Source organism: Nyctereutes procyonoides, unplaced genomic scaffold (genome assembly GCF_905146905.1).
Source record: "Nyctereutes procyonoides isolate TBG_1078 unplaced genomic scaffold, NYPRO_anot_genome, whole genome shotgun sequence".
NCBI lineage: Eukaryota > Metazoa > Chordata > Mammalia > Carnivora > Canidae > Nyctereutes > Nyctereutes procyonoides.
The window spans coordinates 3,537,190-3,559,577 of record NW_026575159.1 but is presented as its reverse complement, the minus strand read 5'-3'; the positions used below and the strand labels follow the sequence as shown (position 1 = coordinate 3,559,577).

The 22,388-nt window shown below is 37.2% G+C and overlaps 1 pseudogene; it reads right to left on the bottom strand.

Moving 5' to 3' along the window:
• Positions 1–14,564: 14,564 nt before the first annotated feature.
• Positions 14,565–14,690, bottom strand: LOC129502674 (U2 spliceosomal RNA; annotated as a pseudogene).
• Positions 14,691–22,388: the final 7,698 nt, after the last annotated feature.

Genomic DNA, 22,388 nt, shown 5'->3' with positions numbered 1-22,388 from the left:
AGTCTGCGATTTGGCTGGGCCTCAATGGGGATGGCCTGTCTGCACCAGAGGGATGGCTCAAAGGTATCTGAAAAAATATATTTTTAAGATGGGTTACTCATATGTCTGTCCAGTTGGTGTTGGCTGTCAACTTTGAAGCTCAGCAAAGGCTTAGGCTGGGAGCTTCTGTTTTTGTTTTTTAGTTCCACAAATCTGATGAGGGCTGCGTGGGCGGGGTATACCCCAGTCTTGGCTCTGAAGGCTCCTCCGCCGCAAGGCCAGCCCTTGCTGCCTGCTCCTTCTGGGGTTCAAGTCTCAGGCAAAGAGTTCCTGGCATCCCAGGCTGGGGCGGTGGTGTCATCCTGTCGGTGCAGGCTGGGGGACGGTGACAGCCACGGGCCCTCACTTCCTCCCGTGCCAGGCCCGGCAAGGACGTCCGCAGCGGCGTCCGTCCGTCTGGCGGGTGGGGGCCGGCCCCGCAGGGGGAAGCAGGCTTCCTCTAGCCGTGCGGGCAGCTGTGGGCGTGCCGGGAGGGCACGGCCTTCCCGTCAAGGCTCTGGCTGGCTTCTCCACAGCAGGGGCGCTCCGAGCAGCGCCGCCGGTGACGGTGGGGTAGGGGAAGGCGTCGGGCGCCCCCGCGGTCTCTGCCGTCAGCGCAGCGCGGTTCGTCTGCCTCCCCCTGCGCCGCTCCGTCAGCATCTCCAGTATTCCTGGGGGCGCTCCTCCCGGAGCTGCTCCTGCTACTCCTCGTCTCCTCAGTGGCTGCCTGACGCCGCTGCCCCTTCCGCGTGTGGAAACCTGTCCGGTGGGCGCCCGCGGCTTGGCGTCGAAGCCTGGAGCGAGGGGCGGCCTGCGGCCTGTGGCCGCCATCTTGCCGCTTGTCCTTCCGGTCCCTGGTCGGGGAGGCCCCGTCCGCCGCCGCCGCGCTCACCGCCGGCGCCGCGCTGCGCCTCTGCCTCCTTCCAGCATGGCGGCTGGGTTCCGAGAGAGCGTCCCGGGAGAGCGCGAGGGGAGTGAATGGCATTTTCAATTCCACGTAGGTCGCACAGCGTCCCTTCTAAGGTTATTGGCTGAGGCAGTCAAAAGGCCGACTTGGACTCCAGGGAAGAGGACGCGGCCTCCCTTATCGTGACAGCGGGAGTGGCAGGGTTTTATAAGAACGATCCCGAGGCCAGGACAGCGTGACGGTGGTGGCCAGCTTAGGAGCCGCCATCTCTGCCGCATCCCTGGGGTCCGATCGGAAGGAGGCACGAAAAACAGTGAGGAAGGAGGCAAAGGACCTTCCAGCAAAAGCAACTTTAAAGATAACGCTTATTTGGATTATTACCAAAAGTACAGTAGGTAGTGTGAAAACTAGCTAGGGCTGGGGGAAATACTTGTAATACACGCTCTTAAAATTTAGGGAATAGTGTGTTTCATTTGCTTTGTTGAGTACCTACGCTGATTATGGACACCAGATAATCCTTCTGAAAGGGCGATGATAATGGTCTTTTTTTTTTTTAGGGTTTATTTATTCATGAGAGACACAGAGAGGCAGAGGCAGAGGCAGAGGGAGAAGCAGGCTCCCTGCAGTGAGCCTGTTGTGGGCTCCATCCCAGGACCCCAGGATCACGACCTGAGCGGAAGGCAGAGGATCAACCCCTGAGCCACCCAGGTGACCTCACCTCACGATGATAATACTCTAAAAGCTTTTGGAAACCTTCGGTAGCTAGGCTCTTTTTACACGTCATCGTTATTACTTGACAATGTACACAACTCAAACAACTGGTGTAGTTAGTGAAAATATGAAATGAAAAGAAAATAGGAAGCCACTTCTTCCAATTTACTGTTATTATTGTAAGGGATTATTAATACAGAGAATCTCCTGACTTAACTCTGATCTTCAATTATATGCTTCCGTGATTGATAATACAAAAATGGGCCCGGTATACTGAACCACCTCTTTGTCTTAGGTAAATTTACAATTGTTAGGGGGAAGAAGGCAGCTGTGATCATTTTGAATAACGACCTTCCTATGGCAGTCCTGGGGTCAGCTGCAGTAAGTGTTTTGTGGTGATGGTGACTCTGATGAGTCGTAGCTAAGAGAACATAGAACAGTGTACTGCTTCCTTTGGACTCTCTTAGCCCTTGGCAGACACTCCAGAGGAAGGGCTCACGCCCAGCTCTGCCTTGTCCATGTGAGTTCTTGTCCATGTTGGTTTACACAGTTATCTTCAAGCAGAAGAATGAGGGAAGTTGAGGAAGGCCTTTAATGGTTTCATTGCATTCAAGGCTAAGTTTACCACATACTTTACTTTTTTTTCCCCCTTAGAATTAACTAACTGAAACTGCTGCTTAGATTTGTTGTTTTTGCCCAAGTTCAAACTGTGTGATTCAAGTGAAAAGGATATAAGTACATTTATCAGATATTTTAATATTAGGAAAACAGGAGAGTGGCAAAGCATATTCATTCATTTAGCAAATATTTTTAAATGCCTACTATGTGCAAAACACAGTGCCAGCTGACCTCGCCTTGTTCTGATTTGGATCAAATCTGATTGCAAGAGTCTCGCAGTCATCTTTTTGTTAGTCCAATATTTCCTTATCACTCAGCCAAGTTTATAAAGCAGCACATTACTTACAATTTGACTCATCAACTGGCAGGTTTTATTGTGCTTTCTCTTTTCTCAGCCTTTTCATTGACTATATGAATACACATCATAAAATCAGCACCATTGGCTTTGAAGACATTTATTAAAATGATGCATTTGTGAGAGGAAAGTTTATAAGATCTGTGGTTTATAAAGTCCTTGATCTATTTACTCCAGATGATTGGATTCTAATCCTTGCAGGGTGGGACAGGCCCTGATGCTTATGGTGTAGGATAAGAGAAGTTTTAAATGTATTACTTGCAACTGGAGTGTACTGCTCTCCCTCAATGATTGTGGTCCTCATATTTGTTGCTTTTGTAACCTTGATTTAGATCCAACCAATACAGAGTTAAAGTTGTGTCTATGTGCTAGCTAACTTTCTTAGAGGAATGGCCCATAACAATTATAATTTTGAAAGTATATTTTCTAAGCAGTTAAATTTGAGTGAATGTGTGTACTGCCAAGATCTGTACATTTTATTTATGTAAAATGTACTAATTTGTATTTACCAAAGAAAAAAATAGAAAAATGCATCTCTCAAAGATGATAGAGAAACAAAGAATTTTTCTTACGTAGTATTATGTGAGGAAGAAGGTTCAAAACAGTAACATGGATTTTGGTGGAAAAACAAACCTATATACCTGTCAGGCACTGAGTAGTCATTGGAGAATCAAAGATGACTGAGATTTGGCTCACATCTTTTGGGAAACTGCAGTGAGAGTGAAGAACTCTATTCAGATGTGAAGAATAGTAAAGCACTACCATATACAGTAGTATTTGCCTTCAGAAAAGTTGCGGAAGACAATCTGGAGGGTCAGATACTCGAACTATCTCAGAAAGCCTGAATATGGATTCCCAGGCAAGAATGGCAAGACAGTGTGTTCTGGGCAAAGAGCCACAGGGAAAAGACACCCAAGAAGGAGAAAGATGCTTGCAACCAAAGTGACAAACCCCAGGAACCTGTAAGAGAAAGCAGGATAGAACAGATGAGGGTGGTCCAAAGAACTGGGAGAATGTGAGACTTGGGGTAGAGGCTGGAAAGGCTTGAGGGTGAAGAAATCTTGAAAAATAAAGATGGAGAAAAATCTCAGTGACTATTCACCAACAACAACCACAGCCTAGTAAGAGGCAGCCTAAGATAAAATCAGAATTCTTTCCCTTAACCTAAAAGTCCTTGCCTGGTGGGAACTTCACTTTCCTTTAAAACTTCATCTCCTACCTCTCTCTTACTTACTCAATATGATCTTCTTTTGAACACATACCAAATCTGATCCTACCTGGACAACTTTGCCTTAGGTCAGTGATTCTCAATTAGGTGTGATCTTGTCACCTTGAAGACATTTAGCAATGTCTGGAGCTATTTTGACTGTCAGGACTTGGAAAAGGCTACTGGCATCTAGTTTGTGGAGACCACTGATACTTTTAGGCATCCTACAGTGCATAGGATGACCATTGGTCCCCCACAACAAAGAAATCAGTCCCAAAGTGTGAATCATGCCAAAATTGAGAAACTCTTAGATGGTCCCTTAGCATGAGTGCTCTTCTCACAAACGTAATCACTCTGTCACCTTCTTGTTTTACGTTTAAGTAGATTGTCACTATGGAGTGATTCCTATTTATTTGTTTGAATTATTGTGCCAGTCCTCCATCAGGTTATAAACTACATGAGGGCAGAGGACTGGACTATATCAGTAGGTCTCAGAACAGTGCCTAGAACATCAGAAGTGCTCAATAAATATTTGTTAAGTAGATAAATGGGTGAGTTGCAATCCTGGTTCTAGCCCTGACTAGCTCTGTGACTTTGGCAAGTTACTTAAATTGTCTCATGTCCTTTCTTCTCATATGCAAACTCTGTGGGACAGGGACTGTGTATATTGGATGTAGAGTTTTGCCTACTCAGTAAGAATAGTTCTTGACACATCAGTAGATCCTCATTGGCATTAGTTGAGTGAATGCTGAAAGGTCATAAATTCCTTATTAGAACCTACAAACCCCTTGCTTGGATTTCCAGGTAAACTTAAACATTTAGGAGAATGGAAACGTGGGAAGGTATTTTAGCAAAAGTATCTTGGTTCTTCAAAACTAGATGATATAATGCATTTTTTCTCTACTTTCAGGAACTGATTTTTGTTGCATTTTTTTTTTTACTTTTGATTGAAAAGTTCCAGCCTGACTCTGTTTGTGTTTGTTTGTTTTAAGAAAATAAAACTCTGGTTAAGCATTTTAGAATAGCTAAGCTATATGTTCCAACCAATTCTAACCAAACTTGAATGCTCAATGAGGATAGAATTACTTCTAAACTCAATGCAGTGCATAGGGCCAGACAGCTGGGTGACAAAGTAAAGAGAAATAACTCCCATGGCTGATTTTTAAAATAATTCGGTTCACAGCTTCCATTTTTGGAAAAAGCTTTAGGGATACCACTGGTTCAGAAACAATATGATGAGACAGTGTTAGAGGAAAGAGAAAATGTCACATTTAACTTGTGAAAAAATGTTCAGAGATAAACCAGAAAATTTCCCCATTGGTAAAACAAACAAGAGCTGGGGAACTGGACCCAAGGAGCCCTGCCAAAGTCAAATTGCCTGCGGACACTTTGCAGACACTTCATTTCTATTTCATTTGGTTTTCCTTATCTTTCCAATACCCCAGCATAAAATTAAACTGGGAAGCAATATATTCTGTTTTGTTATCTATTTTTTTTCATCCTCATTAGAATCTAAAATTGTACCCAAGCAAATATTTATGTCTAGAAGACAATGTTCTGAAGTCTTCTAACCATGAGAAGGATTGTAGATTCGTAGGAAAAATGTTCTAAACAAACCAGTATTATTGCTTATCTTTTTAATAAAATATAATCACTTGAAGAAAGCAAATGGTTTGAAAAAGTTTAGAAAGCTTTTGAAAAGCTTCATGGTAACTGTTATACAGAGCTTGCTAATAGTTGCCCACAGTGTGAATTCAGCATGGAAGTATTTTGTATGTAGCAAGGCTGTTTTTTTATGCCCTAAGATTTAAAATTCAGTAAATTTTATATAAACATTTAAATTTCTTTTCTCTTTTGAAAAAAATCAGAGAATCTGTTAATCTAGGACTCTTTTATTCTGCCTTTATTCATAGTCAACAAATATTACCTGAGTGCCTATTATGTGGTGAATACTAGGGACAATCAGCTGGAGTATTGCAGCAACCATCCCCTTTAAGGGCCAAGTGGCAGCTACATGTGTTCTTCAGTGTGCTGTATGGCTCAAGCCACTTCACTGAGTTTTCCTCTCTGTAGCCGTTTATCACCACCCTTGCACAGTTGATTCTTTCATAATGGAGAAAAAAAAATCTTCATGTCAATATGTGGCAGAGACAGGTAGCTGTTCTATAATTATTTGTGCTCTCTCTTTTTACAGTTGCCATTGTAAAGTATCTTCTTAACCAGGTAATGTATTTCACAGCCCCTCTTCTATCCAAGTGATGTGAAAGATTTTCACCACTGAAATGAGAGCAGAAGTAATGGGTTTTATTCTTGAGAAGACTTTTAAGAAAAAAGAGATAGAATCTCTACACTCTCTTTTTTCCTTTTTTGTAGGCTGAATTGGAATATCCTAGACTCAGAACTACAGGACGAAAAGAACCTGAATGAAGACAGACATCCCCTGAGCACAAACACATGCAAGACTATTACCTTGGGTTTTTGTTTTTTGGTTTTTGTTTTTTTACAGCAACTAGCATTAGGTAAGATGTCATATATTTTACCAAGATGGGGAAAACAAAAACATTCAGGAGAGTGATGTGTTCAAAAGTAGAAGAGAAATTTACCTGCCCACATCAACAATTTGCAGTAGCCACCTGACTCCTGCAGGCCTTTGAGTTTGAGACTTCTTGCTTAATGAAACCCTTCAGATCATTGGTTTCCCTATAATTTCACCCTTGGTCATCTTCTCTATGACAAGAGTGAATAAATGTGGTCGTAAAATTCAGAAAGTTGGAAACACGGTCCTAAAATTTTAGACAAAAGGAAATGGCTTGAGAAACATTTACAAACATCCTATTTTCATCATTTTACCTGTGGAAGGGTATAAAGTATGGTAAAATCAAGGACTTCTAGAATTGAGGGAGATCTAGGGCTATCTGACCTTGCCCTCTATATCTGATGTGAAATCTCTCAATTGTTACAGTTGAGTCCCACCTCTTTGTAAGTACTTGCAGCGATGGGGAACTCCTTGCCACACAACACAGCTTTATTAAGCAGTTTTATTGTTAGAACTTTCTTTATCATTTGATAAAGATCTGCCCCCTATACCTACCACCAACTATAATGAATTCAGTTCTCAAATGCCTATGAAGACACGTAGGATAAACCTAATTTCTCTTCCATCTGCTCATGAAACAGCCCTTTATTTTTTAAAAAAATTTTATTTATTTATTCATGAGAGACACATGTGTCTCTCATGAGAGAGAGGCAGAGACACAGGCAGAGGGAGAAGCAGGCTCCATGCAGGGAGCCTGACGTGGGACTCGATCCTGGGATTCCAGGATCAGGCCCTGGGCTGAAAGCGGTGCTAAACCACTCAACCACGGCTGCCTGAAACAGCCTTTTAGTTATTGGAAGGCAGATGTCAGATATCATGTTTATACTAAATCTTAGTTTTTCCAGACCAAAGACCCTCTGTTCTTTCAGTTGTTTTTTTTTTTTTTTTAATTTTTATTTATTTTTTATTTATGATAGTCACAGAGAGAGAGAGAGAGAGAGATTGGCAGAGACACAGGCAGAGGGAGAAGCAGGCTCCATGAACCGGGAGCCCGACGTGGGATTCGATCCGGGGTCTCCAGGATCGAGCCCTGGGCCAAAGGCAGGCGCCAAACTGCTGCGCCACCCAGGGATCCCATGTTCTTTCAGTTGTTACATACATTCATTGTGCTATCATAATCTTGACTGACTCTTATAGAAGCACTCCATGAACTTCTAGATATATTCTTAATTTTAGCCTATTTTTATTACCATTTTGCATTTGTTTTGGGCCATCTTCACCGGACAGTTGCAACCTTTGAACTGTTGTCAACCTATATATACCAATATATCTCTGGTAAATACAGCTCAATTTTTGCTATTTATTGTTTCTGCTTAGTGTATTAATCTTTTATCTGTTAGTTTAAAATATTCCTGAGGGCTTCATATGTTTCACTACTTAACTTACAGTATCAGTATGGGGGGAGAATTTACTTGGTCTCCATGGGAGCCTATGTGTTTATTCTTTAAGAATAAATTAGAATTTATTCTGTGAGAGATTCAAACACAATCTTGGATTGAAGGCTTTTTCATTGCCATTTTTAAATAATCCTTTTCCCATTTCCTCTTCGCATTTTTTTAAAGATTTAATTTATTTATTTTAGAGTGAGAGAGCATAAGTGGGAGGGGCAGAAGGAGAGGGAAAGAGAATTTCAAGCAGACTCTGTGCTGAGCACAGAGCCTGAAGCAGGGCTCTATCTCACAACCCTAAGATCACGACTTGAGCCAAAGCCAAGGTTGGAGGTTTAGCTACTGCACCAACCACTTGCCCCTCTCTTCATATTTTTTAATTATCTTTTGGTTTCTGAATTTCTAAATGTCTATATTTTCTGATGGAATTTTGAAGGTTTCTGTATTCTAACTTTGTTCAATTTGAGGAAAAGACCATTTTATTTTTCAGTATATCTGATATGCTTTATGATTGTGATATTTTACAATAGTTAGTAAAGCAAAAATGAAGCTTCCATTTTGTAACTATACAGACTCTGCTAAAAGGGGCACCTGCTGTCTTGTCTAGCTCAGACAACTTATTCTAGATCCATTGACTGATATTGAAGTTTCTTCAAACAAATTTAAGTATTAAAGTCCACTTGAAAACTACATATCAAGCTTCATTTACCTTCAAGGTTTTTCCCATTTCTTCTTCCTGGTTCTTATTTCTTATGATACTAGGAACCTGTGAGGCATTAATGGAAAGGGGATATGGATGTCTGGGCATGTGATTGCCCACTTGTCTGTAGTAGGAAGTAACCCAGGTAGTCCAGGAGAACTTTTATGTTGGTTCTAGCTGTTAGTGATCCCAGTGGGTTTGGTGATCAGTTGTTATTGCCCTCATAGCACAATGGCCACAGTGTTGGCACTATATAGTATGTTACACTGGGTAGTTGGAGTGCACATCTGGGCTTCTATTAAATTTAATGGCATGGTAGTCATTTGACCTATACTCAAGAAACTCTTCCACATAATTAATGTTAAGGTCCTTCTTGGGGGCTGGTGGATTAAATAATGTGCCTACCTCACATTTATAACCTCTTAAAAGCCCACAGAAATTTTAGGATTCTCTTCTATACTAAATTAACTTCCAAGCAAACTGTGGTTGGTCCTTGCCTTTTCTAGGCTAGACATGCCCTTGCCCCTATCACTTGTGATCCATCCCAGATAAATCTGCACATTATGCTGTGAAGCAACTCCAGTTAATGAGCAGTTACGCATCTTCTAGATTCTGAGCCTTCTTCCAAATTTCCTGGGAGGGCAGTTTTTGTGGTGCCAACTCTTTTCCCCGGTAAGCACCCAAGGAACAGCTAAGGCAATACAAATTACTCTGTTCCCTTCCCCCTCTTTTCATGTCTTTTTACAGCTCAAGAAGGGTACTAGCTTTTCAGGTTTGCATGTTTTTCCCAATCTTCTGCCTGGTAAGTTGCTTGCAAGCCAGGTAGTTTAAATATCCTCTTTATTGGTGGTTGATGGAGGGGATGGAGGAAAGAACAAGAATGTCAATATATGGTTCAAATTGAAGCCATATCTATCACTCAGTTCATGCAATTCTCAGAGACAGCCTTAACTGTTTTATTAGCTCTCTTTTCAAAGCACATTGACACTCTGGATAATGATCATATTAATAATGTGAAGATTTGTGTTTGATGAAATACTGGTCTAACAAAAATGTGAAATTGAAAAATCAACTCTTGCAGTTGTGCACATTTGAAAGACAATTCTGGGAATCGTTTCTCTTTTTCATCTTTTGCAAAACTACTCTTGAATTTGACAGTTTTGTAACTCAGATAAGTAGATAATTAAGCCCATCTTTCAGCCCATCTGTCTATATTTAGTAAGCTACCATGTGAGGATATGAAAATAAGACAGGGCCCTTGCCTTGAGCCAAGAATGGTTTTCACATTTTTAAAAAGTTCAAAAAAAAAAAAGGACAAAGAATCTGTGACACTCTTTGTAGCCTGCAAAATCTAAAACATTTATTGTCAAGTCCTGTACGGAGTTTACTAACCACTTAACCTCTCACATTTTCACCGGAGTATGAAATTTTCATTTTTAAAATTACTTTATATTTTTATCCACTACTTTATATTTATTTACTATTTTTATATTGATATGATTAATCTTTAACATTTTGAGATATTTCATCTAATCATTTCTAATTTTTCTGTGGTTCTTATAATCTTCATTAGCTTTGACTTCTTGCTATACACATCTAGTCAGCTCTTACTCAATTTATACGGTTATTTGGGCAGGGAAAAAATTGAGTAAAAACTATATTAAAATCATGAAATTGATTTCCTTTATTTGATTCAGGCATTTTTTTAGACTTTGTGCTGACAACTGCTTTCAGTAAATAATTTTATATTTTTTTAAAAAACTATTTGAATGGATTGGATTGTCATGCCATTTGACTTAAATCAATTCAGTCAAAATTATCAATGTTCATATACATATATGTAACATAGATGTAGATATATAGATATCTTCCTCTAACAATAATGTAGCATGTAAAAATGTTGTATTGTCTTCGAGTACTATTATATTTCAACACCATCACCTTAAATTTGGTGCATTTATACATTTATTTCACTATACGTTTTTGGAAAGACTTGAGTCACAGCCATCCAATCTAAATGTTTTTTTCAGGATATTAAAGAAAAATATTCGTTTAAAAATCAAGTGAGTTTTAAATAGTTCTTTAAAACCACACTTCTTTCTGAATTTCCTGAATTTGAAGGGTCATAGTAGCTTATGCTTTTTTAGTATAAAAGAAGTTGGGATCTAGAAGTGTTTTGGTGTATCAATTTTGTATACATAATAATTCAAACACTCTTAAAACTAGTCTAACTTAACCTGTATGCTTTTTTTTTTTGCTGCTTGTTACTACTTGAATTATTCTTATCCCTACCATTTATTTATTGATAATATTCTTTCGTGGTCTGTATTATGCCAAATAGAACCAGGAATAGCATAATTGATTCAAGCTAAAACCTTTCAAATGATTTCCATGAAGAACTTTCTTCCTAAACCCAAAGAGGATTTAATATCATATTCAAATTCTCTCAGTTCCACAAACAAGCCAAACTCTTCTTTCTGCAAGGGCGTTTGTCATCCCGCTCTCAGAGCAATCTTTCACTCAACAATTTGTTCTACTAATTTTCTCATTTTGCACCAGAAGTATAGGATCAAGCCAAGGCATCCATGATTACTAAGATTGTATTCACCCTAATTCATATCTATAGATTTTGGAGTGCTGGAGTGGGAACCTTCTATATTCTTCCTTACTTTGTGGCACAAACATCTAGATTAGTCGTATGGAGATTTGTTTCAGGTTGTCTGCTGTTGGCTTCTCAATCTTGTTTTCTAAAATATTAAGTATTCTCCCAGAAGGTAAGGTTAATATGTTCAGTGGGAACACGCTGAAAAAAGAAAGCTGCTATCTCACATGGTTGCTGCCAAGAAAAGCTCCTCAAATCACCAGTCGTAAACTTATAATTGCAGTCCTTGAAGTAGCATCCTTTTGTGATCCTACTAAGATTGCAGAAATAGTGCTTTGGTGATTCCTTTATAAATAGTACTGACATAAGAATTTTGTATGGTCTATTTCAATTAAATACATTGTAAGACTTGGTATTCATGCCTAGAGTCTGAATGTGAATTGTAAATATAGCCATAATGAAATACTATTTACAAATCTTCCTTTATAACTTTATAGCTAAAAAATAAACTATGGATTTAGGTTTGTAATCAGTTCTTTGGGGCAGGCTATAGCTCATTAATAACAATGAAAGACAAAGCTTTGACTTTGAATATATGTTAATGTATGATACTGAGTACATGTTAATCTCTCTTTTCCTCTTTGTGCTTGTAATGTATACTTAATGTCTTGTAAGTAATAATTTTTAAATTCTTTTGCGTGTTTTTTTTACATTAGCCTCTCACTATTTAAAATGCCATTACACTTATCTAGAATTATATAACAATTTCATTAGTGGGGTAAACAAAGCCATTGAAAATTCCTGGTGGTCTGCATATTACTTTTTTTTTGCATATTACTTTTTTACATTGAATTTTGCATATCTAGTATCTCATAAGCTATTACAACAAATCCTAGTAATTAAAGATGGACAGGATAATAGTCGTTTGCTCAGTTTTGCTCCCATACAGAGTGATTCCCTCTACTGTATTTTCTACTGGTTCATCTTATTATATTTACATGATTTAAAGGAGGAGGTGCTACCATTCCCAGAAGAGAATGTTCCCTGTTGCAGAGTGTCAAAGAGAAAGAGCATATAGAATTTGAGATGAACTTTTGGGTTCCAGTTTCAGCTCAACTGCTTATTAGTAGTTAGTCTTATTAGTAGAATAGTCATTTAATTATCTGTGAAAACTAGGAGCTTTACAAGTTTACAGGAGGGGCCAAATGAAATACTATATAAGAAGATATTTGGTAAGGGTGCCTAAGTGGCTTAGGCAGTTAAGCATCTGCCTTCAGCTCATGGGATTGGGCTCCAGGGAGCTGTGATGGAGCTCCATGTTGGACTCCCTGCTCAACAGGGAGCCTGCTTCTCCCTCTCCCTCTGCTTGTGCTTTCTCTGTGTCAGATAAGTGAAATCAATCAATCAATCAATCTTAAAAAAAGGTTTTTGGTAAAGTGCTAGCTGTAAGTTAATATCAATTGTTTAGCCTATTTTAACCTATTTTTTTCCTATATTCCATTAAATGAAACTTTATAGCATGCTTTCTGAACAAGAGTGATATTGCTCCTAAGTGAGTAAAAATAAGTTCTTAAAGGAGGCAAAAAAAAAAAGTCTTACTCTCTATGTACAGCACATACATAAATACATCACATAAATATATATATGGTATATTTGTGGTATTAAAATTTTATGAGGAGGGTAATAATGGAAGAAATGTCTAAGAAGGCTTGTGGGGGTGGTGGTGATAGTACAAAAAAAGTTGAGAAACTACTCCGTAGTGTTGTAAAACAGACATAAATCTCAGTCTACAGATTTAATGTGAAATAAATGTAATTTCTTATTGTTTATTCTCTGTAAGCAAACTTTTTTTTCAAAAGATTTTATTTATTTATTCATGAGAGACACACAGAGAAAGAGGCAGAGACATAGGTAGAGGAAGAAGTACTGATGTGGAACTTGATCCTGGGCCCTGGGATCACACCCTGAGCCAAAGGCAGACCACTGAGCCACCCAGGTATCCCAAACTCTTTTTTTTGTTTGTTTGTTTTTAATTTCATGGTCCCCTATTTGCCAGGAGGAATAGATGTTATCTGAGAAATTCAGAGTTTCAGTGCTCTTACTTCCCTGATTCCCAGAATCCTATCAGTGTGCTAGGGACCTTATGTAATAGTAAGATTTGGGAGCATTGACTCTTTGAATTTCCAGAGTCTTGGAGTTGGTCCTCTCTCAGCTATTTATCCACCTCTCTGGAGGGCACAGAGCAAAACTGGCTGCTTTCTTGCTACTCTAGAGCTATAGGAAACTTGACAGAGCTCTCAGAGGCCTTCTGCCTAGATTCTTCCTCTGGGTAGTTTTGTCTCTGTTCACTTTTTTGAACACGAGAAATCTAGAGATTTTGTCCATGTTTTTGGGCTTTTTCCAAATAGAGGAGCCAAAGATTCCTATGTTTTCAGATTCCTCAAAATTTTACTGATCTCTTTATCTTAACCACTGCCCCACCCCATGGTTCAGCCTAGGGATAGAGGGTGGAGTGGAGTATGCAGAGTATAATTCCATTTTGGGAAAACATTCTCAAAGCTATTATCCCTTCCAGGTGTTTTAGGAATGTATTTTTAACCTTAAATAAGGACAGAATTTACCTCGTTGTATTAAGTCTTTAATAATTACTTATTATGTACTAAGTATTAATTTTTTTTAAACTTATATAGTTGTGCAACCGTAGACACCACTCAGTTTTAGAACTTTTCCATCACTCTCCATAAATTCTCAAAAGACTGTTTCAAATCAGGCCTAGTGGGATCAGTACTTCATTCCATTTTACTGCTGAATAGTATCCCAGTGAAATAGTATTTTGTGGATATACCACATTTTGTTTATCCATTGACCAGTTGATAGACATTTTAATTATTTCCAGCTTTTGGCTATGGTCAATACGACTCCTATGAACAGTCACATAGAACAGTCACATAGTCACATCTTTGGATGTAAATTTTCCTTTCTCTTGGGTAGATTTCTAGGAATGGATTTGCTGGTTCATGTGCTAAGTTTATGGTTAACATTTTTCAGGAACTGCCAAACTTTTCCAAAGAGGCAGTACTCTTACATTCCCACCAGCATGTATGAGGGTTCCAGTTTGTTTACATCCTTGTCAACACTTGGTATTATAGGTCTTTTAATTATAGTTATTTTGGTGTGTGTGGTGTTTGTCATTGTGGTTTTAACTTGTATTTTTCTAACAACTAATTAAATGAATATTTTTCATGTGCTTATTAGCTGTTAACATATTTTCCTGGCAAACTACTCAAGTCTTCTACTCACTTTTAAATTGGGTTGTTTATTTTTTTTTTAATATTGAGTTGTATGATTTATATATATGTGTATATATATATATATATATATATTAATTTTTCTTGGTACAAGTCTTTTATCAGATATGTAGTTTTCAAATAGTTTCTTCCAGTCTGTGACTTTTCAATTTTTTAATAGTATCTTTAGATAAACAAAAGTTTTTAGTTCTAATGAAGTCCAGTTTGTCAGAGCTTTTTATTAAACTGATAAGAACAATAGATACTACACTTGATCTTAGCCAAAAGGCCGAGAAGCGATTGTCAGAGCTTTTTAAAATGGCTTGTGTGTCCGGTGTCATGTCTAAGAATGCTTTGTCTAACCCAAGATTATGAAGATTTTTCTCTCATATTTTCTTCTATAGATTTTATAGTTTTAGCTCTTATATTTCAGTTCCTGATATATTTTGATTTAATTTTATGTATAGTTATAATATGGGGTCTAAATTTTAATTTTTTATCTTATTATTTGCAAATGTATTTCCAATTGTCCCAAATGTCCTAGTACCATTTTTTTTGTTTGTTTGTTTTAGACTGTGCTTTCTCCACTGAACTGACTTTGTGGCACTGTTGTTGAAAACCAAATGGGCATAAATGTAAGGACAGTTTTGTTTTATTGATCTGTCTGCCTCTCATTACAACATTATCACATTGTTTTAGTCATTATTACTGTATAGTAAGGTTTGACACCAGGTAATCTAAATTCTCCAAATTTATTCTTTTTCAAAATTGTTTTGGCTATTCTATGTCTTTTGCATGTCCATATAAATTTTTAAATCAGCATGTCAGTTTCTACAGAAAGGATTGCTGGGATTTTAATGAGAATTATCATGAATCTATAGATCAATTTGTGTAGATATGAAATCTTTATAATATTGGGTCTTCTGTGAACATCAAATTTCTAATTATTTTGACTAAATTTCTTTCTAAAATGTTTCTAAAATGTTTATAGTTCTCAATTTACAAATCTTTAATTTCTTTTGTTAAAAGTATTCTTAAATATTTTATCTTTTCTTGCTGCTATTGTATATGTAATTGTTTCCTTGCTTTTATTTTCATAATGTTCTCTGGTGATGTTAATGTTTATTACTCAAGGGCCCATCTGCCCCTCATCCTAAAACTCTCTATTGAGTCTCTGGCTAGTTTACCAGTTTATCGTTTGCCTCAGACAGGACCATAGCCTCAGACTAGTGGAGCTGCTGTCTGTCACTCTTTGCTTGCCACCAGGGTCACCACTTTAACTGTCAACACTTCGTATCAAAGGAGTTCATTCTGGCAGAATCAGCAAAACTAAATGATTGGTTTTGGCAGTTTTGCTCAACTATAAGTTGGTTTTCTATCAGGGCGAAAGTTGGGAACAATTTATTTTTATATTATTTTTTTCTCTAAATTAGTTTCAATACTTAAAAGGTTAGCTATTTTGTGCTTAGGAACTCTTTCTTACACTTTTTTTGTTGTTTAGAACTTTAAAAATGAGAATGAGGTAGATATATTTTATAATTTTTGCCAAGTAAAACAACTGCAAAAATATATTTTATTTCTTGTATATGTTCATGGGTATTTTGTGATATTTGAAGGACAGAAGTCACTGGTGAATAACCAAAAGTAATCACACACTAAGGTCACTCAGTGTTAATTAGGTGAGGTCATTATTAATATAACAAGTAGCTGGTATTTTTCAATGGTTTATTTCTCTTTTGAAAATTTCGAATTTTCTACTTCAATGTTTATAGAGCTGTCATAATTTCAATATTTATTCTAAAAATGAGGATTCCCAGCTTCTTAGCTGTATAAATGACTCATTATATGACTATGCTCCAAAAATCCACATGTGTGGATATAGATACTAAGCCGGAAGTGTTTATACAAGTTTTATTTTACTTCAGTATTTGCATTTATTGAGATTAATAAATATTGTATCATCTTTGGGCCTAAGTTTTGAATTCTAAAGTTAACATAATTTGCTTTATTCTTGATTAAATTTTAAGTCATTTGAATGTAGATACCACAGTCTTTTAACAATAATTCTCTAATAGTACCCTTCTCTAATAGTACCCTTACTTATATAAGTAAACTCAGTATATTCATTCTCCACTCCAGTCAATCACACACTGTAGAAGTATCACATTGTCCCATTATGAAAAATTAGAAACAAAAGATAAAGTAAATATTAAAGTAAATCTATAAAAATCAATAGCTTTCCCCCCATCTAATAAACAGGTATTTATTTAGTACCTACATTATACCACTCACTAAGCTAAATGCTGGTGGTGGTAAACAATAAACATTATCCCTGTGCTCGGGAATAATGTGTGTTCGGGGATTTTGTTTCCTAAGGAGACAGATAATCAGCAAATGAACAAATAAATAATTCAAACCATTTGACTACTACAAAAGGAATTACCTAGGTGAAACAAAATAATGGGAAAATCTATTTTGGTAAGATGGTTCAGAGGAAAGATTTTTCACATTTTCCCTATTGTTTCACTATTTCACTTTTTTTATTCTTTAACATTTTTATTTGGAATAATTTCAGACTTTCAAAAAATTTCTGAAATAACCACAAGAAATATCTGTATACATTTGTTCAGATGTGTGTAATACTATTATATCATTCTCTTTATTATTCTCTAAATCTACCTTCTTATGTTCATCTATCTATACTACATAATTTGTTTTTCTGAGTCATTTAAATGTGCTTCCATTGTGGGTCTTTATTTATTTTTTTAAAAGATTTTACTTATTTATTTGACAGATCAAGCAAGCACAAGCAGGGGGAGCAACAGAGGGAGAGGGAGAAGCAGGCTCCCCCACTGAGCAGAGAGCCCACTCTAGATGTGGGGCTTGATCCCAGGACCCTGGGATCATGACCTGAGCCAAAGGCAGATGTTTAACCCACTGAGCCACCTAGTGCCCTGTCAATTGTTTAGTGTGTACTTCGAAGAAGAAGAATATTCTATTATATAGTCACAGTAGATTTTTCAACTTGAGGAAAGTTAACATTGAGGAAACAGCTTTCTCTAAACTAGTATTTCTATTCCTATTTTGTCAGTTGACCTAATACTATCCTATATGTAGTATTTTCTCTCTCTTTTCTATTGTGGGATCCCACCTAGGATAAGATAGTGCATTTAGTTGTCCTGGCTTTTTAGCTTCTTTTACCCTGGAATATTTTCACAGCTTTTCCTTGTCTTTTGTGCCATTGACATTTGGAAGACTATCTGCTCCCCCACCTTTTTTGAATAGAACATTCCTTACTTTGAGTTTGTCTGATACTTCCTCATGATTAAATTCTAGTAACTACAATCTACAGGAAGACATTTTAAGACCATGCACATATCCTTCTCAGCAAAATATTCCTTTGAATTTAGCATCCATTGACATTTATTCAGTCTCTACTGCGATTGTTGTAAAATGTTGTAAAATGTAAAATAATGATTTTTTTTATTCCCACTGCTCCCCTCATATCATTCCAGTCAACATTTGTCATTCTCCTGTAAGCAAAGTTCTTCTCCATTCATTTATTTATCTTATTATTATTGGTATGGATTTGTAAGTTTCTGTTTTCCAATGGTTTATAATTAATTACTGACCTTAAGTAATTTGATGCTCAAATGGTCTCAGATTTGGCCAGTGGGAACATCTTCATTCTAGCTCCTGTGTCCTTATGACAACCATCTTTTTAACATTTCTTTTTTTTTTTCTTTTTTTACCACTTCTTTATTTTCTGGCACTATAAGATGTTTCAGGCTCATCTTGTTACTACCCTGTGTTAGCCCTGACATCAGTCATTTCTCCAGAAAGCCTGCTCAGTAGGTTCCATGTACGTGAGAAACAACCAGCTATAAGAAACATCGGCCATTTGATTTTAAGATCAGCATTAAAAATAAAAATTATATGTAACCAAAATTACCCCCTGAAATCTCTTAGGAAGGCCAACACATCTTCTAAATGCTAATAGAATATAGGAAAATAGAGCAAAAAGGCAGATTTCATGTTAGCAAGTGAAAACTTGGTAAACAATTGGGATATTTGTAATAACCTGGTATGGTACTAGACTCAGCAGATATAGTAATAGAAAGGCTGAAACAAACTCAACAGTAATCTTTTAAAAAGGACAGAATTACTGATTTCTAGATTATTTATTGCTTAATGCAAGTTTGGGCTTTTTTTCCCTCATTGAGCAGAATTCATTTAAATGGAACAGATTAAAGTGTTAATGTCAAAAATCAAATGTTAAAAGAAAAAAGTTACATATCAATATTTATTGAACTCAGGATTATCAAGGATTTTTTGTATACAAGAAAAGAGAAACACTCAATATTTATTGAATTGTTATTCATTCCTACAAATGTTTCACCTTTCTCTTACAATTATTTTCTAAAAGCTGATTATTTCACAAACCTTGGAATAAAATATTCTATTTTTAAAAAGAGAAGAGACTTCATATACATCACAAATGTTTCTGTGGAGCCTGTACTTTCTGTGCACATACCTTCTTAGCTTTATGTCCACTGTCTCCTTTGCTCATTTTATTCCCAGTGGCTAGAACTGTGCCCAGCACATGGTAGGGCCTGGATAAATATTTTCTGAGTGAATGAATCAACAACTTAAGGGAGCTGGAATAAATTATTTGTACATGCCCTTCCAACTTGCAGGATTAAAGTGAAGGCTTTCCGACTTCAGGCCCAGATTGATTTCTATACAATGTCTGTCATCTGATGACTACTTACTTTATATCTGTGCCCTGATATTAGCTGAGATGAGTATCCACAAGCACATATTATTAATAATAATTGAAGCCTGCCTTTGCTTGTCGTGGCATTAATTTATATACACATTTTCTAATGGACTAAATGGTGAAGAGGCCCGAGGACCATTTCAGTATTTCAAAGAAAATGTGATTTTAACCTTTTTCAGATTTCTGAATATCTTGTGCACTCATATACTCAAGGTGACTATAGTTTGGGGCGGGGGGGGAAGATTAGAAATTACTTTGGAACCCTAGGATCACAAATGTTACTGGTTTCTGTTCTTCAGTAGTTGGGAATAATGACAACAAAGAAAAAGATTAAGGCTGACACCTTGGGCCCATGGGAATGCACTGGGTAGCTCCAGACCAGCAGTGATTCCTGTAGAGATGTTGATTAGAAGGTGGCTTTATAAAATATCCAATGAAAAGATTTCACATTTTTTTGTATGTGTTTGAATAGATGAATAATTATATCTGTTAGGAATAGTTATATTTACCTTTTAAAACACTGTTTTGTCAGGTTAGACTAAATATGAGAGATTTTATCTAGTATTTTTTTTATAGGTTGCAGTAATATCTAGCTTATATGAGTCATGCTTAATTTCTGCATTTGAGAAGTAAGGTGCTGTAGAACATGTGTGTGGGTGTCTGGTGCCCTCCCCATTATAAAAGCCTAATGCCATGAATTTTAAAATGTTACTGCTGATATTGGATTATTTAACTCTTACAACAAAGGTTCTGGGCAGGCATTTTTGTGTTCCTTTAATAGATGAGAAACATAGGTCATGAAAAGCTCAGGCAACTTGTCCAAGGAACACAAGCCTGTAAAATAGCAAAGCCAAGCTTATCTTCAGATCAGCTTGTAATGCTGCATGAGCTGCCCTTGATTTCTCATGACCATGAAGTGTTGATTGCCATGTGGTTATGATTTCAGCCTAAGAACCCAAGTGTATTTATTAAACATACATATTCTTTTAGATATAGAAGCCCACATCTTCATATATTCTCTGGCACTTGTTAAATGACATTATAAATTACACACATACAGTTACACTCCTACTCTTTCCCTGAATGGGGAAGAGAGAAGAAAGGAGCAATATTGGGTATAAGATGGTAAGATCCCTAAGAAAGAAATATTTTTTAACATTATTACCTGTTGTTGCTAAAATACAGAAACTCATAAATTATAAAATATCCTTGATTCTCAGCTAACTTCATGTTAACTCAGATCTTTTGGGTCCTGGCTTAAAACCTGAAAAAGCTTTTGTGTAGGTAGAATAATGGCCCTCCAAAGATGTCCACATACTTATTCAGGATCCTGTGAATATGGTACTTACATGACAAAGGAGACTTCTACAGATGTGATTAAATTGAGAATCTTGAGATGGGGAAATTATCCTAGTGGGCCCAGTGTAATCCCTGTATAAAACTGAAAGAGGGAAGTAGAAGAGTGAAAGGAAGAGGAGATGTGACATTGAAGTGGTAATTTCATGTGCTAAGAAATGTGAACTTCTACCTTACCTCTACCCTATTTAATATTTATAATAGCATTTATTATACTGCATGAAACAATTTATTCATACTTTCATCATGGGCAACCTCTAGAAGCTGGAAAAGAAAAGGAAATGGATTCTCTCCTAGAGCCTCCGGATGGAGCACAGTGCTGATAGCCCATTTTGGACTTTGAACTTGAGAAGTATAATAAATTTTTGTTGTTTTAAGCCATTAAATTTGTGGCAATTTGTTAGAGCAGCAATAGGAGAATAATACAGCATCCTGCTGTGATTGTAATAAAATCCAAAGTCTTCAGCCTTCTCCCTAAGAGCCTTCAAGATCAGATCGCACTCAACTCCTGCCTCACATCTGAACTCTTGTGCTTTATAATTTGCTTTCCACTAATGCTTTACTGCTCAGAGTTGGTTTGGTTTGCATAAATTCTTACCTTCTTTGTTTCCCGGTCTTGCTTTTCTTTGCCTCAGGTTGTGCCTTCTTCCCCATTCTCTCTGTCAACCCCAGTCTGTACTACAGCCAGGCTAGTCAATACTTAGTTCAGATTTCATTCCTATGGGAAACCTTCCCAATACCATTTCTATAACTCAATAAACATTCTCTTCTGTGCTCCCCATGATTTTGTGATTTATAAGAAATATATGTTTGGTCATTCAGATGACCAAAATATATTTCTCATATATATTTGGTTTTTATCCATGGTCTTGGCTCAAAGCTCCTAAAACCGTTTGAATTTCCTGTGATAAGAGCAATGAAGGTGTCTTTTGTTAGGCTTATGAAATGATTTCTGGGAAGCTTCTGGGTAACCTAAGGATAGGGGTATGGTTGTCAGGAGAATTAACCATATGATTAGAGGGTTGAAACTTTTCAGCTCCCTTCCATCCTAACCTCTGGTAAGGGGAGAGGTGCTAGAGATTGAGTTCAGGTGCCAATGGCCAATGAGTTAATCTGTCATGCTGATGTAATGAAACCTCTATAAAAAACCCAAAAGGGCAGGGTTCAGAGAGTTTCCAGGTTGGTGAACATAGTGGGCTGCTGGGAGAGTGACACACCTGGAGTGGGCATGGAAGCTCTGTACCCTTTCTGTATTTCTTGTACTATGCATCTTTTCCATCTAGCTATTATTATATTCTTTTATAATGAAGTGATAATTGAGTAAGTAAATGGATTTCCTGAGTTCTATGAGTTGTTCTAGTAAATTAATGGAACCTAAAGAGGGGGGTCATGGGAACTTCTGATATATGGCCAGGCTTGTGACTAGTGTCTGAAGTTGGGATGGGGAGCATACTTGTAGAACTGAACCCTTAACCTGTGGAATCTGATGCTATCTCCGGTAAATAGTGTTAGAATTGAATTGCACTGTACAATATCCAGTTGGCATTCAGAGAGTTTCTCAGTGGTGGCAGGGTAAGTCCTCCCTCCATGAGTTGGAATTGGCATCCAGACCCTTTTACTACCTTACCTCTACCCTATTTAATATTTATAATAGCATCTATTATATTGCATGAAACAATCTAGTCATACTTTCATCATGATTTTGCTTTGAGGCCCAACATAGTGCTGCCAGAATATAGTCAATGCTCATGAAATGTTTTCTGAATTGATGTGTTCAAGACATTTGTAAACTAAAGGTAACTGGGTTATTTATAACGGACAAAAGGCCTTCTTGGAGGTAGTCCTGAAAAGAGCAGCTGTAAA